The sequence below is a fragment of the Physeter macrocephalus genome, unplaced genomic scaffold, assembly GCF_002837175.3.
Source record: "Physeter macrocephalus isolate SW-GA unplaced genomic scaffold, ASM283717v5 random_157, whole genome shotgun sequence".
Taxonomy (NCBI): Eukaryota; Metazoa; Chordata; class Mammalia; order Artiodactyla; family Physeteridae; genus Physeter; species Physeter macrocephalus.
In genome coordinates this window covers 53,608-69,896 of record NW_021145465.1, presented here as the reverse complement: position 1 = coordinate 69,896, position 16,289 = coordinate 53,608, and the positions used below count along the sequence as shown (strand labels likewise).

General features: G+C 49.7%; 1 long non-coding RNA gene across 1 annotated transcript; it reads right to left on the bottom strand.

Annotated features, from left to right (window-relative positions):
- Positions 1-7,663: 7,663 nt before the first annotated feature.
- LOC129391839 (uncharacterized) lies at positions 7,664-10,997 on the bottom strand. The gene is made up of 3 exons (XR_008616586.1): positions 10,740-10,997; positions 10,444-10,649; positions 7,664-7,871 (listed from the first exon to the last, which is right to left on the bottom strand). It is a non-coding gene; the product is annotated as an uncharacterized lncRNA (long non-coding RNA).
- Between the last annotated feature and the right edge of the window lie 5,292 nt (positions 10,998-16,289).

The window sequence follows — 16,289 nt, the reverse complement described above, 5'->3', positions numbered from 1 at the left end:
AAAAAAATGGTTCTGAAGAACCTAGGGGCAGGACAGGAATAAAGACACAGACATAGAGAATGGACTTGAGAACACAGGGAGGGGGAAGGGTAAGCTGGGACAAAGTGAGACAGTGGCATGTACTTACATATACTACCAAATGTAAAATAGATAGCTAGTGGGAAGCAGCTGCAGAGAACAGGGAGATCAGCTCAGTGCTTTGTGACCGCCTGGAGGGGTGGGATAAGGACGGTGGGAGGCAGAGGCAAGAGGGAGGAGATATGGAGATATATGTATATGTATAGCTGATTCACTTTGTTATACAGCAGAAACTAACACACCATTGTAAAGCAATTATACTCCAATAAAGAGCAACAAAGAGTAGCCCCCGCTCGCGGCAACTAGAGAAAGCCCGCGCACAGCAACGAAGACCCAATGCAGCCAAAAAGAAATAAATAAAATAAATTTATTTTTTTTAAAAAGGAATATATTTGTTTGACTCTAGGAACCAGCCATTTAAAAAAGTAAGTACATTTTTAAACGTCATTTTTTTAAAAAAGGAATGAAATTGGGTCATTTGTAGAGATGTGGATGGACCTAGAGACTGTCATACAGAGGGAAGTAAGTCAGAAAGAGAAAAACAAATATCGTATATTAACTCATATATGTGGAATCTAGAAAAATGGTACAGATGAACCAGTTTGCAAGGCAGAAATAGAGACCCAAATGTAGAGAACAAACGTATGGACACCAAGGGGGGAAACTGGGGCATGTGGTGGTGGTGGGACGAACTGGTGATTGGGATTGACATGTATACACTAATATGTATAAGATAGATAACTAATAAGAACCTGCCGTATAAAGAATAAATAAATAAAATAAAAGTCAAATTTAAAAAAAGGGGAACATAGTATCATTGCCTTTAAGGTCGTGGATCCCTTGCACTATCTTCACGAGCCCTTGGGATCACAACCAACCACTGGGAAATGCTTTGCATCAGCTTCCATCAGACTGCGGGGCCTGGGGCACATCCCAGAACTCAATCATCTTTGCACGTTTCACCCTTTGTCGTGCCAGCCCAGTGCCTTTGCTGCAGGCTTAGATGCTGAATAGCTGTGGATTGGAGCTAGCAAAGATAAAAAGGAGGGAAAGATCAATGACCCCTCTTTGAGTATATTCTGCTTCCCAGTTTACAAGGGGGTTGACAGCATTGCCCAGGTCTGGAGCGTGTCCACACCACCAGGGAATGAGAAGTGGCAGTTGGGGCAGAAAGATGCCGGCGGGGCTAGAAAGAGAGGCAGACGTTCTCCAGTAACCAATGTGTGAACTCCCAGGCCCTGCCCTCCCCCATCGTGAAGAGTCTAGATAATGAAGACAGAGCAAGTTCAGAGAAGGGCAGCAGAAGCAATCCAGGAGACATACTTACGGGAGGAGAGTTTAATTGGTTTAGCCTAAAAAGCCCATTACGCTCTGTGGTAGACACGGTAATGCTATAAATATCTGCAAGGTGACAGCAAGGGAGAGAGGATGGAATCTGTCTCACTGGGCACTAATGTGAAGACTGGAGGCTTGGAAGGAGTACAGAACCTGCTGAGGGCTTGAAGGCTTTTTCTCCCAGTCGGAAGGAATCCTTTGTTTAAACAAAAGCATACAGGGAATTCTAGTCCGTGAACAGATCCACAGCGGAGCCTCCTGAGTGAAGTGGAGGAGGGGCACAGGGTCCCTCTCTGCCCCCACCCCTGCAGGCACCTTCCCAGGCTCCCAGGGCTTAGTCGGCAAACCTCTAGCCCATGCTCGGGAGTGACAGTGTGCAGGCAGCTGCTGGGGAGGGGGCACGCACAAAGACAGGGGGAGGGGAAGAAGCTCAGAACAGGGCCACTGGATGGAGAGGGGTTTGGGACGAGATCCTGGTGGCTGTGAAACAGTCCCAATCAAGCCACCTGAAGAACTCAGCTCATTTCGTCGTGAGTTGCAGCTCAAGGGCAGCGGCAGCCTTGGGGGCAGGAACCCGGGATGGCGTGCGGGACCTCGCGTGCATGCGCGTGCCTGTGGTGTTTGCAGGGTCTGGAGGGGAGCACAGCTTTCAGGGAGCACCTCAGGGTGTCCAGGTGGTAGGCTAGTAGAAGGAAATTGCTGGCATCCTCTGGGCTTGGGGGCTGCCCAGAGGGGGCAGGGTGGTGAAGGTGAGAGTCCTGGACCCAGAGTGTGGACGTCTGAGCTACAAATCCCAGATCTCTGTAAATCCTCTGTGTGGCCCTGGAGGGGTTGGCTCTCAGTTTCCTTATCTGAAACACCCAGTCAGATAAGAACAGACAGTGAATGGAGGGATAAGCACTGGGCTCTCAGATCCCACAGCCAGGCTGCGGGAGCCAGCTGGGTGTCCCTGCAAAACCCATTACCTCCTCCATGCCTTGGCTTCTTAATCCGTGAAATGGGACAGCAGCCTCATACAGCTTTTGTCGAGGATTAAGTAGAGTGCCCCCTGTAGAGAGTTCAGCACAATGTCTGGGGCATCTAGATGTTAGCTCTGGATATTTTTAGTACATCAGTTAATTGGATTCCAAGATTCTTTGCAGCTCGGTGCTGGGATAGGGGTTTTCTATAGGACAAGGAACGTGCCACAGAGAGCCGGGAAGGGGACAGGCAACTGCACTGTCCTTGAGCATTCCAGGGTGGAGAGTAGTCCTCCAAGGCCATGGCTTCTGTTCCATGTATCTCTCTCACCCCATGTGTATATTTGTTCGTGCATTCATTCAGCACCCTCTTCAGGAACATCCATCGACCACAAGCCAGGTACTGCCGTGGGTTGAGGCTGCCACAATACCGACTTGGTCCCTGCCCTTGTGGAGATTGTGACTGAGTGGGCTGATGGGTGACTAAAACGAGAGTGGTTGGTACTTTGGCAGCGGGGACAGAGGAAGCAGAGGGGCACAGGGCAGAAGCTCCTAACTGAGCCCTGGGGGGAGAGGACAGGAGGGTTTCCCAGAGCATGTGAGGTTTAAGTGGAGAGGTGATGGACACCTAGGAGCTGGCTGGAGAAGGTGGGGAGGAGACGAGGAAGAGCAGGAAGGCTGGGGACGAGCATACTAGGAAGAATGGCAGCATGTGCAAAGGTCCAGGGCCCAGAGAGAGCAGCAAGCATTCATGAGCCTCAAGGCCTTAGGGAATGTGGACTAATGAGGCTGGTGAGGTGGGACAGACTTCAGGGGCCGTGAGTAAGCTGTGTGATTTTTATTCTGAGGGTGATGGGGAGCCACTGAGGAGCGCTAAGTAAGGGAATGACGTGATCCTATTGGTGTTTTAGGGACACCTTCTGATATTCTTTTGAGAATCGACCGGGGAGGCAAGGCTGTGGACAGGGGATGGTTGCAGTCATCCAGACAAGAGAATGAGAGAGAGCAGGACAGAATTAAGAGATATCTAAGGGGTAAAACAGGCACGTCTGTGATGGAGAGGCTACGGGGGACTGGGGAGAAAAGAGCCCAAGCTTCTAGCCTGGGTGGACTGTGGCATTCCTAGAGACAGAGAGCTCAAGAGATAGAGGGAACTGGGGACAAGGATATAGTCCTTCTTTTGATGTCCTAGATGAGAAGCTTGGACCTCTAACAATAGCTCTGCAAGGGTAAGGGCTATGCACCCCCCTCAGAGCCTAGAAAGGAGGCTGCCCCCAAAGAATAAGCCATTGTGCTTCTGATCTGCACATGAGCACATCTGCTCCTTAAACAACTTCATAAGGCTGGCACTGTGGTTATCCTCACCACCATTTTACAGATGAGGAAACTGAGGCCCACAGAGGCAAACTAAATTGCTTAAGGTTGCAGAGTCGGTTCTGGTCCTGATCTGATTCTCAGGGTGAGGGGAGCTATCCTAGGAGCTGGTGCAGGGAATCTTGCCCAGGAGGGCTCATGAGTGGCCTTTGCAGGGGCAGGAGGGTGGGGACATCCATTAAATTCTCTAAAAATGCATGTAGAAAAGAATGGTGGCTTTTTCTGGGAAGAAGTTCTATTGCTTTCGTCAGATTCTCAAAGGGTCCCATGACCCTCTGATGGTAGGGATCTAGAGAGGACCCAGGGCTGGCTGCTCCTGTTTGCATGATCTGGGGTGAGGGCAGGGGAGGAGGCCTGAGCAGCTGGTGCATCTGTGTGAGTGAGACTCAGGGAAGCTAGCGGTCCCCAGTTGTCACAAGGTAATAGGAGCATAATCCGATGACCTCTGGCCCACAAATATATATCAAGTGTGAACTGAGACATAGACCCTCTGTTAGGGGCTGGGAACCCAAAGGAGAGTGACGCAGGGTGGTCCTCACCTCCATGCCCTGGGGGAGTCAGTGAAGGGGCATCCAGTGCCCATCTCCCTAACCCTGTAGCAAAGTCCTGAAGGGACAAAGTGGGGAAGGGGAAGGGTAGAGGAAGACAAGATTGGGGTCTTGATTGTTTCAGGCAACTCCCTGGAGAGGCCTCCTTCTGGGGTCTGTGCTTGGAGACCGTGTGTGTGTGTGTGTGTGTGTGTGTGTGTGTGTGTGTGTGTGTGTGTGTTTGTGTGTGTGTGTGTGCGCGCACGCGTGCGTTCCACGGACTCTGAACTTTTATTCTGGGGAAGCGATCCATGCAGGGTTCTTAGGTCACAGGTCCTAAGGCTGGAGGGAACCCTGGAGGGGACCCCACACCTGCTAGCACATTCCGGCAGGTTGGAGGCTAGGTTCCTAGCAGTCAGGGGGTTGGGTGGGCAAGTTGTTTCCTGGTGTTGACTGGGAAAGTGATGCGGGTGGGGAGAGAGAAAGAGGGCGAGAGGAGTGCAGTCCAGCCGCAGAGAAAGGCTCTGGGGAGGCTTCAGGTGCTGGCGAGTGGCCCCCAGGGGACTTTCTTCCAGTAAAGGCGAGAGGAACTCCAGCCCTGACCACACTCAACCCTCAGTCTATGCACACGTATGTAGGACAACCACTGCCATTGCATTAGGATTATTAATACAGGCTGTCCCTCGCCTTCTTTCATGTGAACACCTCCGTAACTTTGCTATTACCCTCTCCCAATTTGCCAAAGAGGAAATGAGGTACAGAGAAGTCAGTTAACCCATCCACTCTCACACAGCCAGGAAGTGGTTCAGCTGGGAATCCAGCCCAGGTCTGTCTGACGTTGTCCAGTTCTTGTCCTGGCCTTTGTCCCCAGAGGGCAGTGCTAGCCTTGCTCCTCCTCCCTTCTCCCTCTCCTGCCCACACCCCACCCATACCCAGACTCCAGGCCAGCGCAGTTTCCCAGGGCCTCCAGCTGCAGGCAAGGCCAGCACACCAGGAGGGGCTGCGTGCAGGCCCATTACCAGCCCTCTCCTGCCCTCTTATGGCCACCCCTGTGCCAGTCTCTGCTACAGGACTCCCCGGGGTTCACCAATGACCTTGGCAAGGAGGTCCAGGGCCCTGGCTCCTAGGAGAGACAGAGGGCTCAAATCCAGCCTCAGAGAAGGGAGCTGGGAGAGCTCCTTCTCGAAGGGACCATGCTGGGGAAAACCCTTGGACCCTCTTTCCACCAGGGAACAGAGACAGCTCCACATCCTCTCAACCCCCAACACAGCTCTCTGCTACCTGCAAATCAAAGAAAAACACCAGTGATGGGGGAGCACTTCTACACTCCAGCTCCCTCCCTCTTGTTCCTCCCAATTTCCCTCCTCCTACTTTGTGCTCCATTAAACCCTCCAGACTCAGCAGTCCTCAGATCTCTGCTCAGTTAGTCCCTGTACTTGCAAATGCTGGTTCCTGCCCTGAAGCACCTCCAGTCCCACCTGGGAAATCCTACTTCCTACTTCCACTGTGCCGCCGCAAACGGTGGACGCGAGTCCCCACTGACAAGACACAATTAATTACTGTTAAGATCAACCTGAAACCCCACTACTCACGCCTAGATGTGTAGCCCCTCAGTAGGAGCCATGGTGCACCTGGCATTTTGTTCTTGAGTTTTCATCAACACAGGATCATTTTCTTTGGTTGCTACCTATTCCCTGTAACAATAATGTAATGGCTCCATGATTTCTTGTCCTATAGACTGGGATTTCTCAATCTGGGTTTAAGGGTGTCCAAGGGGTGACATCCGACCTCTCATTCAACCCCAGGAACTCTGCTTTTATCTTTTTCACAGCCTCTTTGTCGTTCTTGTTGTCACTGTAATACATTGGAGCTCTGGGAAAGATTTTGTTTGGAAAAAAATTCTGTGCTTTAAAACACTTAAAAGTTACAGAGTAAATTAATGACTATATATCTAACCAAACACGTCATTTCAAAGAATGATTTTGTGCGTGTAGACTTTTCTTCTTTTAAAATTATTTCCTCGGCATTTTTCTTCTGCCTTGGCATTGTGGTCCTCTGGAGAATGCATGTGCCTTGTCTCTGCCTTTGGAACAGGGCTTCTGAGAGCCAGGGGCTGGGTCCTGGTCATCCCCAAGCCTGGCCAGGTGCGTTGCACACAGTAGGTGCTCATGTAGCACTTGTGGAATTGAATGTGAAAGGGAAGGCTGCTCCATGTGCCCAGGTTGGATGGGCGAGAAGTTCCCTTTCAGAATCGCTCAGCAGGTCAGGGAAGAGCAGAGGTTCTCCGAGCGAGTCTTTGTCAGCAGGGCAGAGCCAAGACCGCCTCGGCTGAACACTATGCAGTGTGTAAAGTCCTTTCATTTTGCTCTAGTTCGTTTAATCTTTGTAATAACACTTTCAGGAGGCAGATAGTAAGATTCTCATTTTATAGGTGAGGAAACTGAGGCTCAAAGACGTTAGCTCGTCCCAAATCACAGTTACTCAGTGGCTGAGTAGGGACCCTGGGCCAGGTATGCACCCCGCCCCCCAAGCATCACCCTTTGCGGGCTGTGAGCTGAGGACTGCACAGCATAAGCAGAAGTGCTCTGAAAGGGAAGCCGAGTTTGGTGATGGGGGTTATGAATTATTTGCTAAAACCTCAGGCTAAGCACTAGGTATTCTGTGGTTTTGACAAAGCATAAACGCCTTCCCTCGAGTAGAGGGCTTTTGTGAGCTGGGCTTCCTTGGCTGGGAATCTAGGTCTGAGTTGTGGGTTCTGAGATGTGCATAACTTTGCTGTTTGTGGAGTCGAAGTTCCTAAGCTCTTCCTTGGCATCGGTAATAATTGTCCGTTAAACGTTTGCATTTTCCCCTCCGCAAGGGCCCTCCCCGGCCTTTAGGCTAAACCTGTCTCTGTAACTCAGGCCTTTGGAAGTGAGACAGGGAAGGGAATTAATATTGAGGAAGGGACTGCCTTGTGCCAGGTATGTCACTTCCATTCTCATTAAATCCTCTGCGTGAGCCTGAGACGTGATCAAGCCCGGGTCTCAGATGAGAAATGGAGACTTGCCCAGGGCCTCACGCCGCAGAAGGGAGGAGCTGGGTCTTGAACTTGTGTGGGGCTGATTACCTTTCTCCTGCCTCTAAGGGTAAGGGTCTGGTATGCCAGAGAGGAGTTCTCAGAAACCAGTAACATCCTGGACAGGAATCTAAGCTGTATCTAATTGAGGCAAAAGTAGAAACTGTTCCAAGAAATCGGGGACACTTGAGAACATTAAAATCTGTGTCAAGAATTCCAAGGACAGAGTCCTTCAAAAGCTGCTGACAAACAGCTTTAGAATTAAGGGGCTTTAGAATTCTATTCAATTCAACAAACTTTTATTACTGCTACTCCTGGCAGGGTGCTGGGCCTGGTGCTTTGGGGAAGCAAAGATGAATAAGGCAGGTCTCTGCCTTTATGGAGTTCTCCGGAGGGGGATGGGGTGGGGGAGGGGGAGGGGGCGATTCTGGCATCACCGTATTGAATGGAGTCTTTGGGTGATGGTCTTCAAACATGTTTGGGGAGCATTGCGTTCTGGATCTTTCTCTTGTAGCTCATCCACATCAGCATTTTCAAAGGCTTGAGAAGGAAGGACATTGGTTTAACTTTCTTTAGTCCAGAGGTTCCCAAACTTATTTGGCAATGGAACCCCCTCCCCCCATGCTCTCTTGACGCCGGTAAATTATTTATTAACATTCTCAGAATATTCCATGGAACACATTTGGGGACACAGTGGGTGGCCTGGGGCAGCTCCATGGTGGGGCTGGGAGGCTGATGAACACATTCTCATCTTTCAAAATAAACTAGAAGGTTCTACCTTTTGGGGCTATCGGTCTTTCTCACTCTTTGCTCTCTTGGGGAGAAGATGTGTCTGCAGCTGCTTGGGTTTAGACTTGGCTGCTTTCTTAAAAGTGTGTCTTTTGAAATTGAGGGATTACTCAGCCTTTGTGCCTTTTAGCTAAAGGGATCTCTTGGGTTGGAAACAAGTGTTTGGGGAACATAAGTACGGTCATGGCTTTCATAACGTATGCAAGAGCACAATTTCCAACAGGGGATTGACACAGCCTGCACTTTAATAAGGAGAACATACTGGAAAACAACCGAGGGGCCCTCTGCCTCCAGCTTGGGGGGTTTGTCAACAGGGGTCTGCTCTCATCTATACTGAGGTCACCTTGTCCCTGGCCAGAATCCAGGCATTTATTTGCAGGATGAAAATAGGTGGGCAACTGTTTCCAGCATGTCAACATCCTTGGCCTTGTAACAGTGGCCTCTTCTTGGGGTGGCACGTAGCAGAGCTGTTTAACCAGCAGAGCCAGTGCATGCAAAGAAGTGACCTAGATGCCTGGGGCTGTAACAAAATTAAATGCCTTCATGGGTGTGGTGCCATTTTTCCTTGGTGGGGAAATACCCTGGCGCGGTGATTAAAAGGATGCTCTTCGGTGTCATGCAGGTTTGGCCCTGCCTTGGGACTGTCATGTGACCTTTCTGAGCCTGGGGTTCTTCTGTCAAACAGGGATAATTCCTGCCTTGGCATGTCTAGCGCTTGATGAATTTGAAGGCCCCCCCTTCCCTGGGTCTGCCATTATGATTGGATTGTCAAGAAGAGAATGTATGTGAGAAAGTTTCATAAACTGTAAAGCGCTGTACAGTAGAAAGGGTTATAGCTAAACTTTGCTGAGTGCTCACTCTTTGCCAAGGTCTGTCCTAATTGAGTTACATGTATTATCTCATTTAAGCCTCAAAACCCTATGCGATCTCCCTTAGGAGATCCTAAGATTCTCTCCATTTTACAGATGAGGAAACTGAGACCCAGAGAGGTTATGTCACTAGCTTAAGGTTACCTGTAATGGAGCTGGGATTCCCACCCAGGTGTGTCTGTGCAGAGCTCCAGACCTCAGTTTCTGAATCTTTGTTGGGGCATCTCTTTGGGGCTGGGGGACAGGGATCTGAACGTTCTAGGAGGTCACAGGGTTCTAAGGGCTTCATATTGTTTCCTGAGGTTTCTTGGTCAGGTGTCCCAGGGAGAGGAGTTGGGAGGGAGGAGGGTTCTTCTCACTCTGGCCCTGCAGTTGACAGTACTTCCCATCTCCTGGTGGGAAGGAGGGGTGGGGGTCGTAATAAAGGCACTGCCACTTACTCTGCTGGGAGGTTACTGGTTACAGGAACATTGATTGACCCCTTTGTCTTGTTCAGTCCTCAGAACAACTGTGAGGAAGGGCAACTGACTCCTCGTTTATATATAGCTGGGAACGCTGAGGTACAGAGGAAACCTGTGCCGTCACCCAGCTAGTGAGCTTCAGAGCTGAGACCCACGCCAGGATGCCCACTCCAGGGCCTGTGCCTCTCACCACCACTCTGCATAATGCTGCTGTTTCACACCCCCTGAAGGGCCAAAGGGGGAAACACAGCCAGTTCCTAACCAGGCTTGGAGAGAACCGGGTGGGCCCTTTACGTATTGACATTTTATTAATCCGCAGGGTTAAGGTAGGTCTTACTGTCCTGCTTTTACAGATGAGGGAGTTTAGAGGCTTGTCCAAGGCCACCCAGCGAGGAGGGGGCGCCAGGCCTGCCTGGCTCCAAAGCCCACCTTGTCCCTCTACACCTTGGTCACCCTTAGGAATCCTCTGCTCTCTGAGGCTCTGAGTCCACGAAAGACCCAGGGGCACTGTGTCCTTCTCAATGGGACACTAGGGGGACCAGGGCTCTGCTCACGTCTACTTTCCACCTCTTTCCTCGCAGCCCAGACCCAAGGGTAGATGGTTGGGAAAAAAAAAAAAGCGTAACCGTGAAAGGGAGAAAAGCCTGGTGGGGTGAACCAAATCATCTGCCTTCCACCTGTGATGCCACACCCACCAGAGTGTCAGCAGAGAATTTAGCTTTCTTTTTCCTGCATCCTCTGGGCATTTCATGGGACAGAGTCATGACCAGCTCCTCTTCTCCGGAATCGCACGCTCACACTGGTACCTCATAGCAATACAGAAGGCACCAGGCCCAGGTCTTTGCAGCAGAGATCAGGGACGTGGTTGGAAGAGCCAGGCTGCAGTCACCCCGCTGGGCAGAGCTGATGGGGCGGGACCGGACGGTGGGGGATGCTCGCACAGGCTGAGCCTGGGCAAAGCAGGAAGCCAGGAGCAGGCATTCATTTACTCACCCACTCGCTCCTCTCACCACACTGTAGGGAATGCCTGCTGCGTGGCAGGCACCACGGCTGGTGCCCGGGTTAAGAGACGGAGGCTCTGGAGCATGTTGGACTGAATTCAAATTCCAGCTCCATCCCTGAGCCAGTCATTTAACCTCTCTGTGTATCAGCATCCTCCTCTCCAAATTGAGGACAGTGGCAACGCTCAGCTCACCAAGCTGCAACGGAGGATTAGATGAGATTAGGTACATTAAATGTTTAGAACAGTGCACGGCACATAGGTAAGAGCTGAATAAATGGTGGCTAACAGTGCTATTACTATCTCTGTCCTTGGGAGTTCACAGTCCGGTGAGACACAGACATGAAAAGAAACAGATAATTTCCTAATGACTCGGGGCCAGGAAGTGATGCTGAGTTTCACCAAGTAGCCGCGTCAGAATTTCCTGCTTCCCTGCTCTCTACGAAATGCCCTGAGGTCCTATTCTGTGCTTCGCTCTGGAGATGCATCCGTCTGCAAACACTGCCGCCACCCTGAGCCCGTGGGGTGCGTGGGGAGGATCCAGGACAGGGAGCCTCGCTCCTTTACTCCTGTTCAGTTTCACCTTCTGAAAAGGAGAGAAAAAATGCGTTGGGATTGGCAACAGTTGCAGAGGATTCTTTACAATTCTGCACTGCAGACAAGAGACAATGAGTTGGAAAATCCAAATGGCCAAAATGAATATATAATAGCCAGAAGTTTAACAGCCTGATGACAAGCAGCACATGAAATGATCATCCTCTGGCAGATGATAAGCATTTCAGACGTGATAAAGCAGAAAGGGATTAGTGGGGTAAAGTTGGGGACCCTCACTCCCCGGCCTAGCGGAATTCCTCTGGGGATGGGGGTCGGGTCAGCCGGCTGGGCTTGGTAGGGGGCTTGTCCTTCCATTTTGCTGCACCTGGAAGAATCACCCAGAGGTGGAACTCTGTTCTCAAGTATCACCTGCTTTATTATATTCATGATATTAAGGACAGTATTTCTCCAGGGGCAGAGGGGACAAGACTTTCCAGTGGCCCCCAGAAATTCTCAGCTTTAATTAAACTTGTGAGAATCTCACTCTCTGATCCTAATTGTAGAAAATAAACAATTCTAAATTTTTTCATTTGTATTGTCAACCTTATACCCAAAAGATCATCTTTAGGAGATAGCTTTAAATTTTTAATTATTAAAAAATTATCATTTGGGGATAAATCACACTCTGTATGGAAAAGCTACTTCCTTTTAAGAGGTCAGGTGTGCTGGTCTTAGGATGAGATGGGAATGAAGGTAAATGTAACTCTTAGGTTTGCCTGCTGGCAGGACTGTTGGTTCCCTGAAGTGGCTACTGTCGTGTCCAGGCATGATCTAGACACGACATTACGGTTTCGCCGAGACCCTGTGGGCGAGAGGAGAATGAAGAAGCAGATTGGAGGAAAGGGAATCCAGGGGGGATATTTAAGTGAACTAGCATCGTGCCTGGTTTGAGATTTCCCACTAGGGTGATCTTGTCTTGGCGGGTGTGGGTTGAATGGTCCCTCCCCCTCCAAGATATGTCCACGTCTTAATCCCCAGAACCTATGAATGTGACCTTATTTGGAGAAAGAGTCTTTGCAGATGTGATCAAATTAAGGATCATCCTGGATTTTCTGGGTGGGTCCTAAATCCTTATAAGAGCCAGAAGGCCAGAGATCACAACAATGTAACCTGATTACATGTGCTCTGGTGGAACACTGGGAACCACCAGAAGCTGGAAGAGGCAAGGATTCTCCCCTAGAGCCTTTGGAGGGAGTGCAGCCCCGCTGATACCTTGATTTTGACCCAGGGATACTGATTTGGGGATTCTGGTCTCCAGAACTGTGAGAGAATAAATTTCTGTTGTTTTAAGACCCCAAGTGTGTGGTAATTTGTTATGGCAGCCCTAGGAAACTGATACAGTGGGTACGGAACGAAGTGGTGGAAACATTGGTTGAAGACTGGAGCCCACGAAGATCATGGCTCTCAAATAGGTAGGACCTTTAGAGGCAATGGGCCCAGGCAGGGTTGTCGAGGGAAAGAAGGGAAGAGAGATCAAGAGCCTCTTACCCTTTTCCTCAGGCAGCACAAGCTTAGGCCAGGGGTGAGATATCCTGTATTAAATGGACAGGGCCTCTCCTGGGTGACATGGATGGTCAGGTGGTGACTTCCGTTGATTCCTGCTTCTCCATCCTTTCAGTTGTGTCTACCTGGCCTGTCATGGTCACAAGGAAGAGATTTGCCCGGGTCACTTAAGGATGCTGAGAACGTAAAGTAGCAGCAATATCAACTCGGCAGCAGCCGACTCACCCTGGAATCTAGTGCTTCGACCAGATGTGTCAGCAGTTATAGGGCTTTGGGACAGTGCTGGGGGCTGCCCAAGTCCCTGGGACACTTCTGAGATCAGAGCCCCATGTCTGGGCATCTGGAAGGGGTTTTCTGACCTTCATGGCCCAGATTCCTGCTCACCCCTGCTCAGTATTCTCCTCCCAATTCTTGATTTTTTTCTTAAAACTTTGGTACCTACTGCTCCTCAACTGCTGGGAAGCCTCAGGAGAGAACAGCATGAATGAACAAGCAGCAAACAAATATGAAAGAGAAATCGCACACACAGCCAATCTCAGCTTGGTAGCTTTTTTTTTTTTCCTTCTAGGACACGTGTGTTTGTGGTTACATATTATACTGCAAACATTAATATAGTCATATTTTCTGTTAGTAAAATTGCTGCTGGCTCATATAATGGGATTAAATATGTCAGTATTTCACGGTGTTCCGCAAAGAGCCCCATAACTTCCAGGTGCTCAGCCACAGGGACAAGTCTGAGAACAACTGATCTATAATAAAGGGTAAGATCACTGAACACACAGTAAACAGGGTGTTTGAAAGAAGCCGTTTGTCACTAATCCGTCAGCATTCTGGGAGGTGGAAACTGAATATGGGTCCAGGCAAACTGACAAATGTAAGTTATTTAAATTTTTCAAAGAGTATTTGATTAGACTTCATGTCTAATAGAATTGATACGAAACCCTCTCAAAGACCTCTTTGGGCCTTCAGAGCTAAGCCAGAAAATCAGTCTCATTATTTCATGAGCCAAACATAGCCTCATGACTTCCTGGCCACACTGTGACTTGCCCGTCCCAGCCAGTCCGTGCAGATAGATGCTGTATGTGTAGAATCCACATCACAGGCACTGGTCTCCGGCCTCACAGTCCACACATCCCACCTCCTCATCCTTGATTTAGGAAGCAGCCTCCAGAGAAGGGAATCTCCTGGGATTACGGCCATTGTCTCCTTGACCCACATTGTATTCTACTGAGCTATCAGATAAAACCCAGACAAGGGACCTGGAGGCCCAGCAGTTATTGTTAAGAAGACATTCTGTAAGGGCCAAGAAGCCAGGACATTGACTGACCTCTTTCCAGAAAGCATTGCTCTCCCTCTGAACCCAGAAGTGAACTAGCCACAGGGGAGTGTGGCGTGTATCTTGGTCACTGGCCACGCCCATATCAGAGTCAGTTCAGACAGGAAGTTTCTGGAAGACCAACGGGGTAGTGATTTGGACTGCAAAGGACAGAAAAATCAACAGAACAATTAGACCATGCAAATAATAAAATTCTTGTTTTATTAATATTAGATGAGAATGAGAAAGAAGAAAATGGTTTAGAAAAAGCAAGTAAGCAAGTGATATACTTTTGACTTAGAAAGGGTGACTTGAAATCAAGCGGACAAAAAATATTCCTTTGTAACCTGGAGTAGATTACAAGAAAGCATACACAGGAAACAGCTAAAAAAAAAAAAAAAAAGGTTCAGGAAAATCCCTCTTCAATGGACTCACAATTGGCTCTTACAGAAAATTATGAGTTTAGGGCATGTTGTTCATTCAGTTATAATGTATTCAGTCTCTACCATGTGTCAGGTCTTGTGCTGGGCCCTGGGGAAACAGCCGTGCAGAAGGCAGAAATGAACTTTAAGAAATGAACTCCCTGATGGGAATCCAGGAAGAAAGGTGGTAATTACAACATCAGGTGTAATGATGGGAAGGGTCATGATGGGAAACCCAGCATCTGAACAATGGAGGGGCATCTCCCCTAGGCAGGGGGGATAGGCATAGGGGTGCACGTCTCCATGGTCACTGGTACAGACGGAATCCTGCCTTACATGGCCCTTGGTGGCATTTCTCACACTGGGCCACACCATGCCCCTCGCAAAGGAGCTGCCAGAAGCACAAATGGTTTTGAAAGCATTTTAATGACTGGGCCCATCCATAATGCAGTTCCAGAAGCCCCAGAAGCTCAGACAATGGGTAGCATGATGATGTCTACTCTATTATAAATATTTGATCTTCTCAAATGGTATTACCGTAAATATTAGTTGCTGCCCTGAAAAGCTTCAAGCTCACAGTTGTTTTTTTTTTTAAACATCTTTATTGGAGTATAATTGCTTTACAGTGGTGTGTTAGTTTCTACTGTGTAACAAAGTGAATCACCTATACATATACATACATCCCCATATCTCCTCCCAAGCTCACAGTTTTAATTTCCTGCACTAGGAGTCTAATGAAAAGGATTTCAAAGTGTGCTCTCCGGGGACAGGGTTTCTTGGCAGGTCCAGTCTAGGCCTTGGGGGAGGGGGTTAAATTCAGATCAGGAGGTGCCTGCTCTCGGTGAGGGAGATGGGCAGGCTGGGAGTGTGAAACTGCAGGTGTAGTTGTAGAAGCTCATGCTGGGGGCCCGAGGAGACAGAGACCTGTACTGGGGGTCCCAGTACAGTGGAGGAGGCTGCATTTCATCCAGGCTCCCAGAGAGGAGGTAAAGCATTTCGGCAGAGCCAGAGCTGCTTCTGATTCGCTGGATGGCCTCAGGCAAAATACAAGGTTGCTTCCTGAGCACAATGCAGATAATCGCCATCCTACCTTCTAGGTGAACTTGCCGGGAAGGTGTGCCCGTAGCACAGCGTCCTGCACAGAGTAAGCGCTCAGGAGGCCCTGGCTGACAGCACTGCTGCTCCCGCCTGGTGAGCCCGTTAGATCCCACAAGAGCAGCTGCTGCACCTGCTAATGGACACCTGTGACCTTCAGCTTAGACTCCAGCCCCCTGGGCCTGGCCCACAAGGCCCTCTGCGAGCTTGCCCTCTCCTCTCCCATGCTGACCTCCTTCCTCACTGCTGATAAGGTCCCAGCCAGACAGCTTGCAGTTGCCCATCATGGCCACATAGGCCACACTGTCACCTGCCCTACTGCTCTGACTGGGGGTACGCTTGCCTCCAGGCATCTCTGGCCTGGCTGGCCCCTTCGGGTCACCATGTTTTAACTGCTCCTGCCTTCTCCGTGAAGACTCCCTGACATGCAGGCACACCTGCCACCTCTCCTTCGTCTCCTCTAGACCCTGTGCCTGCCTGTGAGGGTCTTGTCGACTGCCTGCTTCTTCACATGGCTGTGAGCATCTGGCTAGGATGAGACTCACTCATCTTTCTCTCTCCAGGGCCTGGCAGAGTGCTTGGTTCGTGGTGCTGAGTAAAAGTGTGTTGAACAAATGAATAAATTACACAGAGATTCACAATTGCTAAAGGCTTTTCATCCCTGATGCACTATTTGTTCCACCAAAGCCCCTGGGAGCATTATGGTACCTCGTAGAGGCTCAGAGATGTTAAATGACTTGTCCAGAGTTACCTGGCAAGTTAGCAGCATGAAGCGGCCCCAAGGCAATTCTGAGTGACTACAGAGTAGTCCAGAGTCGGGGTCGTCTAAGTATGGAGCAGGGCATCTCTTCTGACTCTGGCTGATTAAGAGTTAAGACTCTGGCTCCTACAGAAACCTGAGTTCCAGGCC